Source organism: Marmota flaviventris, chromosome 4 (genome assembly GCF_047511675.1).
Source record: "Marmota flaviventris isolate mMarFla1 chromosome 4, mMarFla1.hap1, whole genome shotgun sequence".
NCBI lineage: Eukaryota > Metazoa > Chordata > Mammalia > Rodentia > Sciuridae > Marmota > Marmota flaviventris.
The window spans coordinates 164,379,029-164,389,427 of NC_092501.1; positions in this window are offsets into that span (position 1 = coordinate 164,379,029).

Here is a 10,399-nt window from a genome sequence, read left to right on the forward strand (position 1 = left end):
GGCCCAGGTGCTGGCTCTGGTCTCCTGTGCCGTCACGCTTGGCGTCATGAAGGAATCCAGGGCTGCACGGCGCCCTTTCCCACGCCGGCCAGGCACATTCCACAGGGAAGGGGATGGCAGCCGCCCGCCACTGCCCACACAGTCGCCTGGCCATTCTCACAGGGCCAAGCCTTGCATTAGCCACTGGTTTGCAAGGCAAATGAGGCTAGTTTCTGTCCCACAAGCTCACTTCCTGCAGATTGACCTTTGCAGGTGGGTCCAAGGCAGTGAGGAAGGAGCAGGGCATGGGTGGGGGGGCAGCTTTGGGCAAGGTGTGGACGCTCTCAAGGGCTAGGTCTCCTGCTGTGGGTTTCAGGCAAAAGCCAATGCTTAGGAAAAGACAAGTCAAATAACTAATTAAAAACCTGCCTCCAGAGCTGGATGTGGCCTTGGGGAAGACACCCCCTCCACTTCCACCCTTACAGACAGGAGCCTTGGTGTGGAGGGAAATGGACCACTGTGCCCGTGTTCTTCACAGCCACATGTGTGCTCAGGAAGCAAGTGAGAGACGAGGAAGTGCAGACAGACATGATCTAGCCACATGTCCCTGTCCCCTGTCTCTCCAGCCCTGCACAGGACAACAAGGGGAAGGAGACGGTCTAGAGCTGAGGGGTAGGTGTGTGGCTACCCGTTATATCATGTTCTGTACCTTTGCTTATCTTTAATTGCCCATCAAAAAGTTCTTACATAGAAAGCCAAAAATTAATATGCATTAACAAATAAATGTGTCCTTCAAAATCGGCTTATAGAATGACGTTTAGAAGATAGCTGCTCAAAAGGGAGAGAGGCAGGTTCTTCCAAGTCGTTTCTGCAGGTGGCTGCAGGTGTCCAGGACAAGAGAGGAGGAGGCCAGTCCCTAGAAGGAAGGTCTCTGCTGTACCTTCTGTCTCTGGTAGTGCCTTGTGCTGAAGGACAGCTGCCTTATTGTTTCAGGGAGAAAGCCCCAACCCCATTTTAACCCCAAATGTAAAAAAAAAAAAAAGTCAGTATCATTGTTTAGAAAAGATTAGAAGAATTTCTAGTGGTGTCAGATCTGAAACCTAAATGACCAGCAATCATCCACCAAACTTTACACATTCAAGGCTACTGATTTTATTTCTGCTTTGTCCCAAAACAGATCTTCACCAGGGCTTCTGATGGCTGCCATCAGGCGCAGGCTGGAGGAACATGGTGCTGTGAACGCCCCCCACACTGGTACGATCCATGGCACCTCCTACCTCTGGTTGTCCGCATCCTATGCTTGAGTATAAAGTGCAGCTTCCTTAGCTAAAACGCAAGACGAAGCCACTGTCAGGAGAACATCCTGGTATAGTTGGCTGCAGTCCTTGGCCACCCTAAACAAAAAGTAGGCAGCTCTGGTCATAAGCACTAAAGAAACCAAGGGTGAAGCGATTCTCTACACTGTGAGCCAGGCTGGTGTCCTCATATCTTCAGAAAGACTGAAATGGGATAAGATGTGAGAAGGAATAGCCCTTGTATTTTAAAGTGCTATATATTGCATTCAGAGGTGCACATCCAGTGTCTTGTGGTAGATGATCATAGAAAGAAGTCAAGAAAGGTTCACTTTGGAACACAGAAATGATTGTGGCTCAGTGGTAGAGCACTTGCCCAGCATGAGTGAGGCACTGGATTCGATTCTCAGCACCGCATAAAAATAAATAAAAGTCCACCAACCACTAATAAAATATTTTTTAAAAAAGAAATCACTATTATGATAATTCTTGTACTATGAGAATAAATTGAAAATACTGGCATATCCTGTATACATATGTAAGTCAAAGTCACATGTATCTTGTTCTGAATTTCAGCAGAATAAAACCTTATTGAGCAACCCTGATACTCTGCTTGACTCATATTAATGTGTGTCCAAATACCTGTGGAAATAGAGAACAGAAATAGTGTTTTAAGTCCAAAGAATCAAAATTGTGGTCCAGTCAACATGCAGCAGGTGCAGGGACCTGGAAATCCAAATTCTGCCTCTCACACACTATTTAAGATGTCAAGCAGGAGTTGAAGAGTTTTCCTGTTTCTGTTCTGGATGAAATCAACCATGGCTAGAGAGCTACAATCTGTAGCTAAAACACAGGTGAATAAACTGAGTTCTGGGCTGAGATTATTGTGATGAGCTGTTTCCCTGGGGAGGAAATGGCACTCAGAGTCACTGGCTCTCAGAGCCCAGGGAATGAGGTGCTGGGGGTGCTCGGCAGGGACTCTAACTGCAGATGGGGTTAAATGGCCTGGAACCAGCTTAAAAGTAGGTTAAAACATAACAACCTCCCCCTCCTCCAGCTCCTCGGCTGCAGCCGGTGCTGTCTCCCAGGCCTCTTTGGAAATGAATACTCCTGGGAGGGTCTCACCTTGAGTTATCAGCTAACACTTTCAGTGTGATTAGCAGGAAGCCCAGTGAGAAAGAAGTGGGATTTAGGCCGAATGCCTGGGGGCGGAGGGGAGGCCCTGCAGGGGAGAGCGCTGACTAGTCAGCACATCTGCTGATCCCTGACCAACAGATTTCACCTGCTCCAGAGCCTCTGGGTCCACAAGGGAGACTCCCAACCCCTGGATTCTGTAACTGGACCACAGAGAGGAGGAAAGAAGTTCTGGAGCTTTCTGGGTCAGACCTACGGGCACGGTTTCCCACAGTATTGCTAAGGCAGCTCAAAGGATGAACCTAACGAGCCAACTACTGGCCTATGTGTAATTGAAAATATTGACCTTTCACCCAGAACGAATTCAGACATCTCTGAGGGGTGTCTGGGTTATGAGGCCTGACTTTGAGAACTGTATGTGCATTTGGGGGAAAAGGGCACAGTGGACAGAAGGGCAAGTCGGAATAATCCGTATACCGGGCGCTCACCAGATTCTCCCAGGGTTGCAACCCAGAAGCCCTCAGGAAACGCCGGTGCTGAAGGACACGGACAGAGGGGTCCTCTTCTGTTTCAGGAATCCCTTCTCCGGTGGCCTCCTGATCTCAGGTAGTGCCTTCCACTCTCAAAGGCCTCGCTCCTTACCTCTGTTGATATAGGGCCGGAGCCTGTCAGGGTGCTGTCTTGAAACCACACTGCATACAGGGCCCTTAGCACCCAGGTGATGCCAGGATGCCCGGCCCGCCCCAGTCGAGTGTGTAATGGCACCGAGTTCACACAGAGCCTGGGAGCCGCCCTCCTCTTCTTTGAATCCCCTCCAGGTAGCTTACAACACCTAGTGCAACTTAAATGCAACATAAACTGTTGTTACAGAGCATCTATTTGTATTATTTTTATTGTTATGCTTTTATTTTTAACATTTAAAACATTTTAAAGTATTTTCAGCCTGCACTCTGGCTCTGTGACAATAGACCTGGTGTCTGAGAATCACCAGCAGACCCTGAGCATGGGGGTGTTAATGTCACCTCTGCTGCTGTGTTGTGAACGCATGGAAAGCGTACAGCCAGGTGGGAGACACCACACCAATCCCCCAACTCCATTCCCCTACCGGTTTTCATTGTCTTTTGCCATAAAACTTTTTATCATCACTAACAACAGGTAAACGAACACAGGTGGATTGAGTTCTTCTTCCTCATTCCAAGTCCCAGCAACTGTCATATTCATGAGCATTAGAGGGGCCAAGGCAATTAGCATTCTTAATGAATATTAGCTTTATTTTGAAAGTGATCATTGAGAGAAAATGTGTTTATTCTTTGGTGCTTTAATTTGAAAAACATACTTGTACCCCAGGTGCCGTCCTGGGCTCTGGGTCAGGTGATAAGGAGGGGGACAAAGCCAGCCTCAGCCTCTCAAGACACACAGTCCAGTTCCAGCTGAGAAATAGCCAGGAGCCCTGGCTTCTGTTCAAAGATCACTGACCCAGGGTTCAGCAGCTGGGCTTACGATCTCGCTTGCTGGACAGGTCAGTGTGTCTCCTCAGCTCTGGGTTTCTCTCCCATAGAATGGGGTGACTCTGCAATACGATGATTCCTTTCTATTCCAAAATCCTACGATTCCCTGGGAAGAGGGAAGTCCAGCCAGGCAGGAAACAACAGGCACAGATAGGGGCAGCACTGGACCTTGTCAGCAGGTGAGGTCCCTTCACCACACTCGTCACCTGGATCCTGTGGGTGGGTTGAAGCACAGGGCTCTGCCGCTGCCCATCCTCCCACTGGGTCTTCCCTCTGCCGAGACGCGATGCCACTCGCGGTTTCACATCGTAACTGTGGAGAAAGTGTAATTGTTCAAATGTCCAGGCCAACAGTCAAACCAGGTGTGCGTTCAGAAGGAAAAAATAGTGTGTGTGTGTGTGTGTGTGTGTGTGTGTAGGCTCAGGGTTTTCTCACTAAGTAAAACATCCAGACTATCACGTCAAATGGCAAAAAATATATACTGAAGGCAAATGCAACCTTCAGACTAGTTTCCTTTGTTGCTGGCAGAATCTCACGCGACCAACAGGAATAGTAATTCCTGTTAATCCAATTCAGTTAAGGTACTAAAACTAAGATGCCCTGCTCTTCAGTATTTTACTTTGAGCAATGTCAGGGAAAGTTCTATTCATTCACTGCAGAGACACTAACATCTGCCCTGATTTCCCTGAAATCTTTGTATGAAAGAAAGATCAGAGTCAGTAAAGGCAGTAAATGTTGAACAATAAGATGAGAGAAACCCACAAAGACCACCCAGGTGGAGCTACTTGACAGGAAGATGGCTGACGTGGGTTCATGAAGCCCAGAAGTGGCCATCCATAATGACCGCTTTCCAAACCCCCGGTCCATGTCGTCCAAGGCTGCTGAGAGGAAAACATCTTCAGCTGACTCAGGGAGGGGCTGGCACAGAGAGGAGCCCCCTGCCCATCTCCACAGACGCCCCCAGAGACCTGCCACATACAACTCTCCTGCTAACACCCCTGTCCCAACACGGAGGAGCCAGGCTGGCTGGGGCGGCACTCGGCTGTGGGTCGGAACAGAGACCTATTCACGGAGAGCCCCCCACAGGCTGGCTACGCCAAGGTCAGTACCCTCCTCTGCCAGAAGCAGGGCGGTGGTGGCACTTCTGTTCCCAGGTAACAGCTTACTAATGAGATTACCTTCTTCATCCTCACAGATTTTTCTGCTCCGCGGTGACTGGGAACACAGAAGCCCCACTTAACTTACTGTCTGCCAAATGTCATACCAACTTGAAGAAATCCTGTTGTCCTGGCAATGTTGTTGACATGTGAGATGCTGGGGGTGGTTCACAGCAGCTTCTGTCCAGAGCTGGGGGACTTCAGGAAACCTGCTCCGGAGTGGAAGGGGCCATGGATCCTGGATTCTCCCCACCAGCTGTGCAGCCCGGCAGGCTTCCCCATCTCTGGTCTCCCTGGTAACACTGAGGTTGGAGTTTTAGCTGTGTCTGCCTTGAAACGTTTTGCACATCATCTGGAGTACATTCAAGGCATGGAGCAAGTGGTATAGATTTCAAAGTCATGGCTGTTTTTATTATGCTGCCAGGCTCTTATAAAGAACACCACAGACTGGGTAACTTGAACCAGTATCTCAAAGCTCCAGATGTCCAAGCAGCACCGGCTCCTTCTGAGATGAGGCAAGGTCTGCCTAGGCCCTGCTCCTCGTCGATGGATGGTGCTCTTGTCCCTGCGTCTCCACCTCAGCTGCCCTCCTTGCATGCATCTTTGTCCAAATTGCCCCTTTCTTCTTTTTAAAAAATTTTTTTTTAGTTGTTGATTGACCTTTATTTATTTACCTATATGTGGTGCTGAGAATCAAACCCAGGGCCTCACACATGCCAGGCAAGCGCTCTACCAACTGAGCCACAATCCCAGCCCCTAATTGCCCCTTTCTTGAAGAACACCAGTCATACTGGATTAGACCCCACCCAGTGACCCCATTTTACATCCATCACCTTTGTGAATCTCCCATCCCAAGACAGCGCCTTCTGAGCTACTGGAGATTAGTCACTTCAACACCAGAATTTGGAGGGGACGAAATTCAACCCATAACATTGCTGTTGCAAATAATAATAAAACCAACTGTGATGATCATTGTCATGATTTCTAGAGCAGAGGTGGCTCACTCCAGGATGTCTGTGAAACTGGGAATTCTTACCTGGTGCCTTCAAGGTACTGAATGACTTGGGGGGTGAGTGAGCTCACAAGTGAATGAATTGGCGGAGGGTGAATGGTGGGCAGGACTGGGCCTCTTTACCTGAGCCCCAAGATCTGGGGAATGCACAGCAGATGTGTCAGGAGCCCGTCAGTTCTGTCACCATGGGAACAAGGGGACGATGCAAGGATTGTGTCACAGAACCCAGGTCAGAAGACAGTCCTGCAAGGCAGGCTCCATCTGACCCAGCCCCCGCCCACTCCCCACCCACCATCTGTGACTGGGCAATTATTGCACCCGTGGAAACCTGAGTCTACCAAAGGGGGATGTCCCAGGTGAACGCAGGCTTCTGAGATAATGAGCATAGAACACTGAGCTCACAGGCTCACATAATAATAGGCTCACGGCAAAGTCAGAGAGCTCCTTCTGCAGCTGCGAGGAGCATCAGGACCACGGGCCCTCCAAGACAGCGGCAGCCAGCACGCGGATCAGGGCCACAAGTCCCAGAGAGAAGCCCTCCTGGCTCCCAGGGATGTGCTGACTAGCCTGTGGGGACCCAAGAGGGCCAAGGAGGAGGCAAGCCATTCATCCTTGTCTCTGGGAACCTCATGGAGGAAGAAGAAACAGCCTTACTTCTAATTAGGTCACATAGTAGCTAAACTGAGAGCAGGTCTGGAGAAATGGACACTTCTGGGGACGTAGAGGCACAATTTGGTAATAATTTGAGATTTTGCTTTAGTTTTGTTTGCTTTTACCATGAAAGAGAATCTATTTTATCTTAGAGGCCAAATTTATTTTCCTACGAAGCCATATAATATCATATTACCTAAGATATACCTAGCCAGGCATGGTGGCACACACCTGTAATCCCAGCTGCTAGGGAGACTGAGGCAAGAGGATTGCAGGTTTGAAGCCAGCCTCAGCAACTTAGCAAGGAGGCTGTAAGCAACATAGTGTGACTCTGTCTCTTAAACACACACACACACACACACACACACACACATAAACAGGGCTGGGGATGATGCTCAGTGGTTAAGCACCTTGGGTTAAATCTCCAGTACCAAAGGGGAAAAAAATTACCCCTATTGCCTGGGCACAGTGGCCATGCTGTAGTCCCAGGAGGCTGAGGTGGGAGGAGCCCAAGTTGGAGGCCAGCCTACATAACTTGGTGATGTCCTGCCTCAAAATAACAAATAAAAAGAAGCTAAAGCAAATAAAAGGAACAAATAAAAAGAAATAAGAAGAAGCTCAGTGGTACTGAACCCTTGGGTTCAATTTCTAGCACCAAAAGAAAAAAAAAGTACAGAACCTATTAGACAAAATAGTTCAATTACAGCTACAGAGAAGCACGTCTTCTGTGGGGCCAGTGGGCACCCAGACTCTAACTCAGACGTCCACTCACACTCATGGAGTCTCTGTCGTGCGGCCTGGGTACTACCTCTATGCTCTACGTGAAATCTGCTGTTCTCTTTTGAAAGGAATTCTTGGAATTCTTTTGAAACAGGGCAAGTTCAGTGAACAGGAGCCGGACAGGAGGCTGATAAGGGACTCTGGCTGATTAATGGGGAAAGGACCCTAAGACAGCAGAACTTTGGAAACAAGACAGTAAAGACGCCCTGGGGACACTGCGGCAGTGCAGTTCTCCTGCAGATGTGGCAGGGCAGCCTCCATGTCCCTGGGACTGGACTCTAGGCGACGGTGAGCTGTGGAACAGAGAGCAGAATCTTTTCCCTACAGCTCCCCAGCTCAGGAAGGAGTCCCAGGGCACCCTGAGCCTGACCTCACATGGGGCTTTGCAGAGAGAATTCTTTTGAATCAACAACCTAAATACTTCAGGTACACTTTTGCCAGACAATTGTCTCCTTGGGATGAGAAAACCACTTATTTTGCAAAGAACTAGACAGCATACCCAAAAGGACTGGATAGGCGAGCCAGGGCGCACGTGTAAAAGGGAACACACTTGCATGGTACATGCGCTCATACACGTGGCATGGGCACCCAGACCCCCACACATTAAAAACCATCACTTGTCCCAGCTGCTGTGATTGATCCTCACATCATCACCGCTGGAACAGAGATGGATGAGCATGGTGTCAATCACCAGGGCCAGACACGGTGCTGAGAGCTACATTCAGGCTCAGATTCCTATTTAGAATTTATAGCTGGTCTTTCACACACAGCAGGGACTGAATACTTAACAGTTCTCCATAGAATTTTATATTTTTAAAAAAAAGGGAGAGAGAGAGAGAGGAGAGAGGACTGCTTTTGTAGAAGAAGAAAAATAGTACTTTGTGTAATATTTACAAGAACTGCTGATGGCATGCAAAGCAAGAATTAGTTTTTAGGGCAGACGGGAGAATTGGCTCTACCTGTGTAAAGAAAGGGTCCTCAGTTCCTTGCTGGATTCAGTATAAAGCCCCCTGATGAGCAGCCAGTCTCGGGATTTCCAGGGGCCCGGTGGTTTCACGGGGACACTTGCAGCCATGGAGACATTGTCACCGTGTTTACAGCAGCCTCTCCTCTCTCAAAGAACCCCACCCTTGAAAGGCACAGAAGGACCATCAGTTAGCACTGAGAAAGCCACCGGCATTGAAGGAAGGGCCGCTCCGTCCTCGGACGTCTGCTGGTGTCTGAAATGCTGACTTTGGAGGCGTTTGGCGAGTGGCACCAGGCCTGGCCTGGGCCTGGGCAGTCTGACCAAAGGTCCTGTCCACTTTCCCTAGTGGACTGAAGGGTCTAATTATACTCTGCTAGAGACAGTCAAGACCTCCTCTAAATACCCAAGTAAGCTCCTGAGACCAAGGGCGACCACGTGGACCCATTTCCACACCCCTCTGTCCACCCAGCACCACTGTGACTCAGATCACAGGGGGCCGTGGAAGAAGAGGAGTCGGACACAAGGCACTCCTCAGTCTGGGAGGAAGCATTCCTCTGCGTTTTGTCATTTAGTTTTTCAAAATTGAACCCTGGGCGGAGCCCACCTTCATGCCCCCATGGGTCAGCTACAGAGAAGGCACCAAGCCGGGTCTCCTCAGGGATAAGGCCATTCTGTGTTTTCAGAAGACCCAGGGGAGGATGCGGGGAAGGACTGAGGTAGGCAGGGCTTTCTGAAGAGAAGGAGTCCCTCAGGAGAAGCAGGGCCCAACAGGCAGCTGTGTGTACTGCCAGACCACCAACAGCCCACTCTGTTTTTGGTCGGTGTTTGTCAGTGTCATCTACCCTCCCACTGTGCGAATGAAAACCATAAATGCAGTTCCTGGATCAGTAATTAAAGATAATTATTTTAGTGGAAGAGATTTTCGCCTCCATAATCTCCCCTTTGTCTGCCAGGGCCAGCTCTTGGTTACATCTGCCACTGATAGCCTTTGCTCTGTTTACTTTAAAGAATAAGCCACTGTTTGATTTGGTTTCTCTTTTCCAATATGTAAACCTCAGTCTCTTGGTTCTCCATTCCAGGAAGGAAAAATAAAAGCACAAGGCTCTTTAAATATCTTTAAAATCAGAGCAATGGTTACTTCCAGATGCACACAGCCTCAGCATTTTATGTAAGAGTCACTTAGGAAAATGTGTAGGCATGTCCTGGCCGGCAGCCGTGCTTGGGCAGGTGTACCTCGGTTGGACCGGTGGCTTTTTACATGGCTGTCATCCATCTGTCCTTCCTGGATGCCTTGCACCAGTATGTGTGTATTTCCAAAGGTTGTTTACTTGCTCCATGGTTCAAAGGATCATTCTGTTCATTTAGAGGGTCACTGCGGCGATGTATTAAGACATAGCTCAGGAGCATGGGCTACAAGTTCTGGAGTGGAGTGAGACCAATAAGAAAACTTTGGAGTAGAAATCACACAGACAAAAAAAGTTTTTTTAAAGGAGGAGAGCAGTATTCCTCAGTCAAAATGCAAACAAGCCCCTACCCCCACCCCAAAGAAACAAACTGTGTAGCAACTGCACTCTAGGAGTCTCATCACACTGGGAAACTCACAGCTCCAGCTGCGTCAATAGTTGGTTTATGTGTTGCATTCGAATCCTGCATTGGCAGCACGTTCTAGTTGCCTGCTTAATTGACCTGATCCGCAGCAAAGGAAAAAATAAAGATTTATATAAGTTCTATTTTCTGCATAGTTGGTAAGGGAGTCGCTGATCCAACTCGGGATTAACCTACTGGCTGAGCCACAGTGTTTCTCACCGGGGTCCATGGGCCAAGGGTAAAGGGTCACCTCTCCACTCCCAAGTCAGCCCACCTCTGCTGAACAGAAAAGCAAGATCAGGGCTCCAGTCTTGTTTTCAACCCAGAGAAAG